General features: G+C 38.3%; 1 protein-coding gene across 1 annotated transcript in view; it reads left to right on the forward strand.

Annotated features, from left to right (window-relative positions):
* trip4 (thyroid hormone receptor interactor 4) overlaps positions 1-12332 on the forward strand; it is a 75006-nt gene that overhangs the window by 13389 nt on the left and 49285 nt on the right. The window lies entirely within an intron of this gene.

A 12332-nucleotide genomic window follows, 5' to 3' on the forward strand; every position in this document is an offset into this window, starting at 1 on the left:
GTGAGCAACAAACTAAAAAGAAAAGATTCCCCATCAAGCCAGTGAGTCCGACTTATTCGCAGGATATAATCACAGAAAATAGAAAAGCTAATTCAAAATGAATACCAAATATGAATGAATTTGAAAGGATTTTTTAAATCTTTCTTTTCTTTACTCTTCAAAAGTGCAAGAGCGCATATTCCCTTCTGAAAGTTAATATTTTAAATACATTTTTTATATTCTATTAAAGAGATCGTCTAGAAGCGGTAGAATACAAAGTAGAAACTTTATTGCTAGAAATGTTCTACGTTCATCTGTTCTGTGAACACATTAATGGGATTTTTAAGAGGTTGTGTCCACAAGCTGCCAGCTCGGTGCTGCCAGCTGTTGCTGTGGGTTTGTTGTTGAAGATTGTCAGTGCCTTTTTATAAATGGTTTGATTTGGAAGTCACAGGCATAGAGTACCAGATTGAATTCAAATGAATGATCAAAATAATGTTTTTGTCTCTTATGTTTTTTATTATGTAGTTTAAAGTACTACATGTGCTTATTATATTTATTAGACAATCCTAAAGCCTTGGGCTTAATGTGTCTGACAGATGTTTTCATATACTCTCTCTTGGGTTAGCTTATTTTTCCATTGAAACTGTGACATGGAGTCATACACAACATTGTTGTTGTTTGTCTTTACTACATGATCCCCATTAGTCTCACTCAATAAATGTCCCTAATTCCACAACACAGAGGATTGTGCCTTGGAATGAGCTGCTGTCGATGTAAATGGCAGGAGGAGTGAGATCATTATTTTCAATGAGGCTCTGCCGATACGTGCTTAGGGGATCAGGGAATTCACAGTCTGCCTTGTATACACAAGGTATCTGCTTAGGATCAAGCCGAATAGACATTAAATATGATGTGTTTTTCCTTAGTGTAGTGATGTCTGGCTGAAATGTTTATGCCTTCGATTTCTATGTTTTATTGTGTAAATATCTTTATTCATAATTTAAATGCAAAACAATGCAAGTGTAACATAATATTACAAATATTGGCCTCATTAAAATGTGTACTAAGAATCAATAAGGAATTTTTAGTCATACTCCCTAGCTGCCAGCTTCATCTACCGTATTTATTTCCTTTGGCATATTTAGTGAAATTTCTTGAAGCACATAGTTGAAAGCTCTTTTGCCACGGTCCACTGGGCAATTTGCCATCAAAATGCTTTGGCAGGCTCCGTGTATGAAGTAGAGTATTGATTTACATGCAACATAATTTTCTTTCCCTCTCAAATTTCTGGAGGTCAGTGTAGCGAGAATAGAATTCAGCATAATTACTTGAATAACGCTGACACTTATCTTTGAGCTGTGCATTGCCTGTGATGGGTGTTTAAAAAGATACGCATGCCATTGCAGATTAACTGTATTCTTGGTCATGCCATGGAAGAACACGTCTTTGTGCAATTTAAATTAAAAGCTTCAGCTGTTTGGTCATTCATTTAAGTAGAAATGTTTTTCACCTCCGGCGTTATGCCCACCATTGGTGACTGGCTTACATGCTTGTTGTGCTAACGTGCTAGCCTGGTTTATTACATTACATTACATGTCATTTGCTAGATGCTTTTATCCAAAGCGACTTACATACATTCAGTACTGTCATTCAGTTTATCATGTTACAATGTCTGTATTCTGTGTGCGCTGGACATTATGCCGTATCGCAAAAGTACGATCCGAATAAACAAACCGTAACAGCCCTTATATGTTAGCAATCGTAACTAGGCAAAACGACCTTTTCAAACTAGCTAACTTGCTAGCTGCAACTATACAAGTTTTTGAAATACGCTAGAATATTGTTTTCTATATATCAATGATCCGTTGTTTCCAAAAATTACTTTGAATATCGAGCAATAAATCTGCTTCTGTATCATTGAATAGTTCACAAGATTATAAAATCCTAAGGCATAACAGCGGTAACTAAGGATCAATTGTCAATTTCAATTGAAGCATCTTTTGTTCAGAGCCTATGATAATTCAGGGCTGTTTTAGTGCAATTCTAATGCAATCTCTAGATTCTGTCAGACCTAAAAAGATATTTTCTCAGTATAGCTGAATTTAACAGCTCTTATTCAACACCTTCTGTTTAACAGTTCAACGTGTTCTCAGTTGAAACGTATCAGTCGTATCCTCTTATCTATTGTAAGCTGTAGCACTAACCCATGGGCTTAGAGAAACCTAAAACTTGCCTTTGATAAGAATCAAGGGACAGCCTTCCTTCTGTGCTCCTTTCTCAATCCGGGCTCATTGCCAGCCTCGAGAGAAGGAGGTAAGAGACAGTTATTTCCCACAGAGGCTGAGTGAACACAGATGGGGGGGTTTCTACCCCAGTGTCAGAATATCAAAGCAAATATTCACCTTAATAAACTCCCCGGTCCTTCTCAACTTCCACATTATGAAATCAAATGCCCACTGTGAAGTGGTTTGTTACCTTCCTTAAAATATGAGCCTTTCTGCTGACAGCACCAGGGTTAAGGAGAGCGGGATTTGTGGCACCGATAAAAGGAGATTGTGGTGGAAAATAAGAAGTTTTAATGCCTTAGATTCCCTGGAACTTTTCTTTGAAGTCGAGGTTTGAAAGCAGACATGGTAATTGTCTGCAGGGTTTCTTGCTGTGTGTTGGTGTGTGTGTGTGCCTGTGTCTGTTGTAAAGGAATATACTAAGTGGAGAGGTTTGACTGTGTGGTTTTCTTTGAAAGCTGTGCAGTTGTCTTATACTTCAACTTATAATAACTACTTAAAATGTAATCTACTGGTTTTTTTGTCTTTGGGATTTGTTAAATTAGACCACTTTAATAAACAATGCATACTTTTTTCTCATCCTTTGTTTTAAAAGGTATTTTTTCTTTTTTCAGAAGGTTATTTTCTACTGACATTAAAATTCAGTTCTGTAAGAGTCACTCAGCAAACAGGAACTTAACTGTGAGTACAAGAGAAAGCCTTTCTCCTTGGAAAGTTCCAGCAGTTAGCTTGTTGAGTCTAAAAAATGAATGTTGTGAGGCAGTCTTGTTTTTTTCTAGCCTGAGGGCCACTGCAGGAGGTGAAGTCATAAACATGGCTGGGAGAGTGGAACGTAGCTAAGTGAGGAAGTCTGTGTGAATCTCTCTGTGAAAACACATGACTTCACCACACCTGTCAGCACTGGTGCTAGCTACAGTAAAAGGCCAATGTGGGATTTCACCAACGTCTTTTTTTTTGCAGAGCAATTGTTATGCTTATGAAGCAAGGGAGTCGCAAAAATAAATGGAATACTTCTCCCATGGAATTATTAAAGCGGGATGGTGACAGCTTGAAGTCATTTATATCAAGACAATAATGAAGCCTCAATTGCTGACATGCAGAGATGATTCTTGAACTGAAAAGCATATGTGTTCATATTAGTGATTCCTGCTGAGATTCCTCTCTTGGTAGTTTAATGTCACATTGGAGTGATAGTTTGATTAGAAAAGACACAGGAGTTTGCTGTAAGTACAAACAACATTTAAATGTGTACTTTGATATACAAATGACATAAGTAGGTTTGTACTTTGACATTAATTATACACGTACATATGTTTTTCAGTGCAAAATGTGTAAGGTGACCTTTTAATTGTAATGAAACTGCATTTTCACAGCAAAGGAAATGTGTGTTTGCAGTAGAGCAGACTGACTCTGTGGCAGTAATTTGAAAATCATGGCTCTGGTGCGGAGCTTCCAATAATGAAACATCTCTCTCGGTTATTAATAATGTAAAATATCAGGAGCCAGTGTTGGACACTCCTAGATAATGAATGTTCACTCTTCAACTTGACACCAGTTGATTTTGTAGGTGAAAGAGTATGTTAGATTTGTAATCATCTCCATGCAGCGCAGTGTGCCTGCACTCTAATGAAAAGGACAAAGTGAGCTCCACTAGCTGCCTGTTTAGAAGGTGAAGTTATTGCTGCTTTGTGTTCATGTCACATGACACCAGTCTGATCCAAAGCCTTTGTCCTTGTAGGCTAAAGGTACAGTGTTGTCCAAGGTGGAATAACATATGTTTTACCTCTTCTCATGAAATGATTGTGATGTGATTCATTATTGATAGATAAAGTGTATATCTTCTCAACACATTATTGATCAATCTCAATCTCAACATTTAAAAGTAACAATTACATAGGAATAAAAAGAGGAGTGTGTCTGAAAACAAAATTCTTCCAACTTTATAGGCAACAGTGTACATATGTTTGCACCTCTTGCTTCCACATTTTAAAGGGGTTGTAAAAGGTGTCTGAGAATGCGTTGGGCAGGTCCCTGTAGCTAAAGATAAAAGTGTGCAGACGGACATGAATTGCAGTTAAGTTATTTTAGATTGCAATTACATTATTCTGCCAAAATGTTCCTGATTAGTCAACTAATTATTGGTCGATAAATGTCAGATTATAGTACATTTCGCGATCCCTATTACTATAAATCTCACAGATATCATAGCCCTTCAAATAAGACAAGGAAAATCAGCAAATCATCACTGTTGAAAAGCTTAACCTAGGGAGTAAATCACATTTTTGCTTTAAAAAATTATTTTACAGTTAACCGATTATCGAAATAGTTGCTTATCAATGTTCTGACCCTAGACCAGTGGTTCTCAAAGTGGGGAGCGAGGCACACGTTTATATGATCATTATAGTTATAAAAAAATAAGGGAATAAATGAAAAACAGGTATGAAATACTATATAACAGTAAAAAAAGAATAACGTTTAAAAGGGGAGTGATTTGTAAAATATCCATAAAGAAATAGTAGATCTGTTTACAGTTCTGTTTCAAATGGGTGTTGAGAGATGTATCCATAGATCTCTTCATTTTGCTCTCAAAGTGCACCAGATTGATGCTTTTAACTTCAATATTTAAAAATAAATCTTCCCGGGGGAGCTTGCCCCCGGACCCCCGTATGTGAGGTCCACACACCACCTATAAAAATAGCACTTTACCCCTGCTTACACCTACCGTGAGCTGATTATCGAGCCTTCATTGTAACAGTTGCGGGTACACTTTATTTGCGTGGGGAGTGTTGCAGTAGAAAATTCCTCTGTAGCGCCCGGTAAATTAATGGGAAACCCTAAATGTTTGAGCACCCTCTATGAAACGTCAAGCTACCCCACAGCGCCCCCAAAATAGATCTCTGGCGCCGCCACTGAGCCTGACTATTTGTGTTGGTGGGGGCCTGACTTTTTTTTTTTCTCCAAAGGGGGGGCCTGACAGAAAAAGTTTGAGAACCACTGCCCTAGACTAATTGATTCATGACTAATGATTTCAGCTATAGTTAAGATTGATTTTTAATTCATCAGCTGAAGATAGTATGCTCTAATTAAAGGTATTTTAGGCGTGAACTCCGCAGTTATTACTAATGATCATATAAATGACTTGTCACTAGGCTTGGACTTGTTTTTGAATTCTATGAATCATTATGCAAATATTATAGTATGTATATTACCACAAAAAGAGTGTCCAGTTAATGAAAAAGCAATTTAAATAAAGATTAAGATAATTGCATGCGGGATGATTTGGCCTTGTTTTCCAGGAAAGGCAGCGTGTGGCTGAGAAACAGAACACAATGTTCAACTGAAGTCTAAACGCAAAATGAAATCAATTGTGCTTCTGGCTACATTTAAATGCATGGTGTAATTTGGCTCTTTGCCATATTCCAGTAGAGATCCTGTTTGTGTTAAGCTGTTTACATGATCCGTTGATACCCTGTAGTTGAGTCTCTTTGTTACCATGAATAAACCAGTCAACACATTATTTCTATCCACCTGAGCTGTTCTATATTCATTGATGCAGTTACCATAGGCAACTATATTTTGACATGGCTAAACAATGATAAGAATAATTTCATTAGTAATTATTGGACCAATAAACCTTAAAATATATCAACATATTTTACCAATACCTTTATACAACGTACTGAGATTTTTACGGAAATGGTACAACAAGAAAAGACCAAAGGGAAGACCAAAGGGAAGACATTTTAAGCATAACACAAGTGCTTTATTTACTATAATTGGTGCCGTGATCAATTCAGCCCGGATTTCCTCTTTACACCAAAATTATATATATATTATACCTAAAATATAAAGCGGTTAAGCGATACTGTTGTTGCTCTTTTTTAAATTTAAAACCAAAAATGCTGTTCTCACTCACCGTTTCATTCATTCTGGTCAACTTTATGTTGCCGCCTTTTATGATGTGAAGCTGCTCTTAATGAAACGCAACACTTCCTGCAGATGTTTCACAGTAAATGTGACGTGAAAAGATTATTCCTGCTGAAGTGCTGGAAGGCTTTTAATGTGAAACAGATGGAGGAATGAGTTTGCATTAACAGCAAACGGCAGATGGGAGGAAATCAGAAAACAGGGAGATTCTTACTAAAATACGATCAAACAAAGACGTAAAACAGGGAATTAGAATAAAAGACCCGTCTGTCAAACAGCCTGTCTCGAAAAAATGCCTCTTCGATCGAGGTAAACAAAAGCCTTGTCCATTATTTGGCAATTAACAGTGCAACATTGACCCTTGCTGACGCAAATAGAGGCTTTATTATCTGACTTGAACCAGATAACAACTTTCCAATCAACTGCAAAATAAATATGTATTAAAATGCACACACCTAAAAGTAACGTATGGTAACACTTTTTTAAATAATGTACACAATTATGATTATAAACTAGTACATTTTCTTAAGCTGGTTATTCTTAGTGAACAACACATATTGACTAACTAAAATCCCTTTTTTGTGGAGGATATGATGTGTAGATGCATGTGCGGACAGTGTTATGGATAGTGATACATGTTACACACATGAACCGTATACATGTTTGCATGTCTTTTGTTGTCTGCGTCTGCTCTGGTCCTGTGCTGTGCAGGGATGGAAAAACAAATAACACGCTCGGTGCGTGCGAAAAGCTGAAAGGCAGTTTCAGTACAGTTTCCTGAGGGCAGCTGCATTTGTTTGAGCGTTAATGAATGCCAGAAACAGGCTTGTGTTGTTTGGTGAACACGATAGATTAAAGAACGATTGGCGAACGATTGCTGTTGCATACAGTTCCCAACAACACCCTTTCACCTCCCACATGTAACCCATAGCTCAGAGAAACCCCATCGGTTTCTCCATTCCCAGGGTGAGAGCAGCCCTGACAGAAGTGGCTAAGCAGTATTTCAACAGTGTCCTTTCTGCGAAGACACAGTCGGCTTTGTGTAGTTCCCCATCCATCAAACATCTCTGTGTTTTCTCCCTCACCTTACCCTCTTCTCCTCCTATTATCCTTCTTTCTTACTGAATCATATTCCTCATTTTGACTCTCTGGCTCTCCCCCCTCTCATTGCCTGCCTGCCTCCCTCCCCCTTATTCCACCTTCCTCATTTTTAAAAGCCACATGCTCCCAGCCCGTCTGGCTCAGTTGCACCCTGCCAATGAAGGGCTTTTTATTGGGCTGAGATTGAGTGCAGCCAAGCAGGGCCTGGCTGGGGCTGAAGCTGGGGCCAGCCTCGCAGTCCCCCAACCCCCCCGACTGCACAGCCCACTCCACATGCCTGTTCTGGTCTGGCCCTGTCGCCCAGAAGGAGATTACTTGTCTCTGCTGCCCTTAATTGCCGGCAGCAGCTGAAAGGAGCCTGAGAGAGAGACATTGTAGAGAGAGGAGAGGGAACAGTGTTGGCTTGTTGAGCTGTTACTTGACAAGCTTGGACTCAAAGGTTTGTGTTCCTGCTGTCAAACCCTGGCTCTGTTTTAGTTGGTTTTATCAAGATGGATGTCGATGTCGTCAAATGTTGGTAGGAACTCATGGTATTTTGGACTGTGGTGAATAGTATATCATATAGAAGGGAGATGGTGTGTTGAGGAAGGACAGCTGATGAAAGACTCATCAAGACTAGACCTCAGTGTGTTGCTTTATTAAAATATTGTATGATAAGAGCAATACGACCGCTGTGCCCTCTCGCTGCCCTCTAAGCCACTGTTATTTTTCAGAGCCAAAGGCTTGCTTCCAGCAGCCTCTGCCCTGCCAACCCATTTTACTTTTTCCAATGAACTTGTTAATTTCATGTTATTACAGTTGGTTTTATGTTGAATCCCCTCTGGCTTGATCCCAGCAAATTAAATTGTGGGCAGTTTATTGAAGTGACGGTCTCTGAAGAAGCTATGAGGTTGAATGAAATGTTCGTCTCCTTCATTTTCATGCTTAGTATTTTGTGTGCAGGTTTTCTTTCAGCTGCGCTGCTATTGTAATGTTTTGAATCCTTATTTACAGCATGCTGACGCCATAACTCTCAGTTTTAGCACATATTATCAAAGCGTTGCTGCAAACAAAATGTTTCTTTAGATGAAATGATTTGTGTAAACACTTATTTTCAAGATCTAATCAAATACAAAACATTTGTACTGTCTATGCACAGAAAATGAACTACGGAAATACATATCATATAGCTTTAAGATTTCAAAATAAAAGCTCCACATCTTTATAAATAAGCGTATTCACTTTATGCCGATCGTTAGACGCTTCGATGTCTGTGTGGTTAATCTATAGCTATACCGGGGCAGCAGCTGGTTAGCTTGGCTCTAAGATAAGGACGACAAATGACTGCTCAACACATAACTGTCAATTAAAACCACAACATATTGTTTGCACACTCATTGTTTTTTTATTGTAAAGATTAAAAACAAGATACAGTATCCCATGTTAATTATCAAGATGTAGTCCAGAGATGGTGTTTTTTGTACGTTCTGCAATGGTTGAGCAAGTTGTCAGAAATGCGTAAACGCATTACACAAAGTAAACAAAGGGTTAAAAAAGCAATTATTTCTTTTTGTTGGATGTCGGGGCTGTCTGTTTCCCCTTGATTTTAGTCTTGATGATTATTTAAATGTAATGGCTTCTAGCAGTAGCTTCAAACTTTAGGCAGATGGCACATTTCCAAAAAATGTCAACTTATTCCTTGAATTCAGCAAAGTACATGACTGAATTATGCAAATGAAAAGTGACTGGCGTACCAAACTAAAATGATAAATGCCCTTGTTAAAACACATGAATATCAAGGTGGAGGTGTGTTTGTCTTTATTTCCTGAACACAGTCTGGAAGCCAGCCATGCAGAGGAGGCATTTTTGTGTTGAACATGAGCCAATTGTCAGCAATGTTTATGAGCAGTAGAAAGTGCATAGTCCTTGTCTCACAATCGTCTGACTCCTAACTCAAAGTAAATTGGCCTGAAGCACTGAGGCATTAATGCACCTGTCACACTATACAGCCTCAGATCTCTCTCATGTCAAACACATTGGTCCCTCTACCCAGATTGCCTTGGGGCTTTTACCCAGACCTTTCATGCCACTAAAGACTCGGATCACCTTTAACTGAAATCAGTGTGACGGTCATAGTCACCAGTAGAGTTTTCACATAATTCCTCTCAACACATTTCTTAATTCCGCGCATGTGTTTCTCAACAAGCGCACCCTTAATTTCATTTGTAAGCAGGTCCACTCTGACTACATTAGATCCTTCCTGATGAATATGGAGGGCTTAAGCAAACCTGCTTGTCACACAACTACAATGTTTCATGCCCTTTTGATTAACATGGAATGGAAACAATTAGGTGGGGGAGCTGGTGAGGCAAAGCAGTACATTCAACTGCTTTAAATGCTAATTAGCTAATAGAGGATGAAAGAGGAAGGCAACTGGTCAGGTCTCACATGAACACACTCGAACTCCGGCTACAGCTACGCTCGTTTAATCAGAATTTAGCAAGACCACCACCATTTTGTTTCCTTGAGTACCTCAGAAGATACAGCCATCTTGTGTAATTACATTTTTTGGTAATGATCTTAAATTAGGCTTAACTCATTATGTTTCCATCTCTTATTCTGATGTTTAATCACTTCTGTCTTCTCTTTTTAGTTATTATAGATTTTCTAATCCAGGCGCTTTTAATATGATTTCTCTTAGGTCATAGAGTTATTCTCATGGTATTTGAGGAAATATGTTGGGCTTCATCGAGCTGTTTAAGTGATTCTTTCCGTCATTCAGACGCAGGGGTCTTTTGCGTTAATGCCCCTTACAACTACATTAAGACAATAACAAAAGAAAGCTGCATTCTCGCAAGATATTTGTCCTTTAACAAGCTACATAACTGTTAGGGAAAAATTGTTTTTTAAATCCATCAGTGTTAGTTAACGGGTCTCCTCACAGTGAATCCACAAGATTTCGTGTCAGCTTCAACATTTAACTTATAACAGCAAATTCAGCTGCCTTCTTTTATATTCATTTATTCGAAATTTAGCATTAATGAAATTAAAAGTGTATGGAGGATGTGCTGGTATGATAATAACTGTGGTTGCAATAGGATTGTTTTAACACCCTTTCTCTCTCTTTCTCTGTCTCTGCTTATTAAACTGGTTCAGATTTGTAACGTGTTTAAAATGATATGGAAAGTGTAACAAGGTCCTACTTGCTACTCCTTGAAAGGGGTGATTAACACATGCCTTGCCTTGCCTCACATCCCATGTCACTGCCATTCACACAAGATCTGGGTCTACAATTGTAGGTCCAATCGAATCACTGGTAAACTAAAGCGTTAAATCCAACTTTGTATAAATCCAACAAATGACCGATGGTGCTTTAAAAGTAATCACTTTGCTCAATGTTAAATCCCTCTGGATTAATGTTTCATTCTAAGTGTCTTACATGGACATTTAAGTGAAGAAGCAATTAGGCTGTTTACCTTAGTATGCTATTTGAGAATACATTCATGGTCTTAACAGTTCCTTTCATTTCCTCTCTGACTAGGTATTAAAATAAGCTATTCCTTCTTTCTAATCTGATTGGAGCCGATGGCTACAGTGGGATATGAGTTCCTCAGTTGTTGTGAACTGAATTGGGTTGTATGTATTGGGGAAGACAGTGATTGTCTGGAAGTATTTTAGTTTTTTCTTTCCGTCAACAACAAAACCAACTCAGCCCGAGGCCATTGCTTTCCACGAAAGAGGCTCATCTATTGAATTGCTCACATTGTATATAGATTATTTATTGACAAAAAGCTAAATGTGTGCTAAAAGTGTTTAGCGCACATTATGTAAAAAGTAGTAATTAGTGCAGTTTCCATTGCAAACGAATAGATATTTAGTGCACTACGCACCACAACAGGCAACACAAATTGAAGTGCTAATGTTCGTCACAATAAAAGTCACCCTTGTAAATCGGACAATTATTTTTACGATTAACATCCGAGTTAAAAATCTGAAATGAGTAAACTATGCCCATCATATGTTCGAAAGTCATGTCTTCAAAACACTCGTCAAAAACACTTTGTCTGGCCTATAATCCATAACAAATATATTGATATATATGCATTTTCAAATGATATTTAACTACAGAGAAGTTACCTTGATGAATGGGTCAAACCGTTAATCGATATCATTTTCACTTGATTACATTACACTACATGTCACTTGTTAGACGCTTTTATACAAAGCGACTTACATACTCAATACTGTGGACAATCACCACAGGAGCAATTTGGGGTGAAGTGTCTTGCCCAGGGACACAACGACATGCTGACTGCAGTGGGGTTTGAACCTGTGCCCCCCTGATCTGAACCACAACGCACAACCCACTGCGTCACACGCCCCCCCACTTGATGAGACTATATCATGCTTAAGCTACATGGTCAACAGAACGAAAATAAGATGATTCCATTGTTGGTTTCAAAGGTATCTTGTCCAGATTGTTTTACCAGTATCATCTCTATAAAGATATGTTTAGTTTTTTCCAATGTGGTTATCTGTTTTAGTTGTTCTTGTGCTAAAAGAAGCACATTAGCATGTGGCAGTCGTGAAGTACATCGCTGCCAATGATTTCACACTTCACACAAAACACTAAATGTAAACAGTAACTTTGTTTGTATACAAGAAAACTCCACATGGTACCTCTTACTCTTTTCGTGGGATTTTATGACACATAGAAAAATATAGAACATTGCCAGCCATATCCCATTACACTACATTTGTGGACTCACAAGCTTCATCTTGTTCAACCCATACTAAATCACACATCATTTGGTTCAAGGGTTGTCAGGGGAATTTCTATATTGGAAACAGGATACTAGACTGCAAGACATCATTTAATTGGAATCTCTGCATCATTTGGAAGGAAGAATCAAGGGGCTCTTTTAGGGTCGTCACAAATATCTACCCACTCTGAGTGTCTGACATATTTTATCACTCACCGGTGTATTACACTCCAGGCAACACGGACAGTCGTCTGAAATAAACATCTCTATCATCTCTCCCCAGTCTGTCAGAGAC

This window comes from Notothenia rossii (genome assembly GCF_949606895.1).
Source record: "Notothenia rossii genome assembly, chromosome: 2".
Classification (NCBI taxonomy): Eukaryota; Metazoa; Chordata; class Actinopteri; order Perciformes; family Nototheniidae; genus Notothenia; species Notothenia rossii.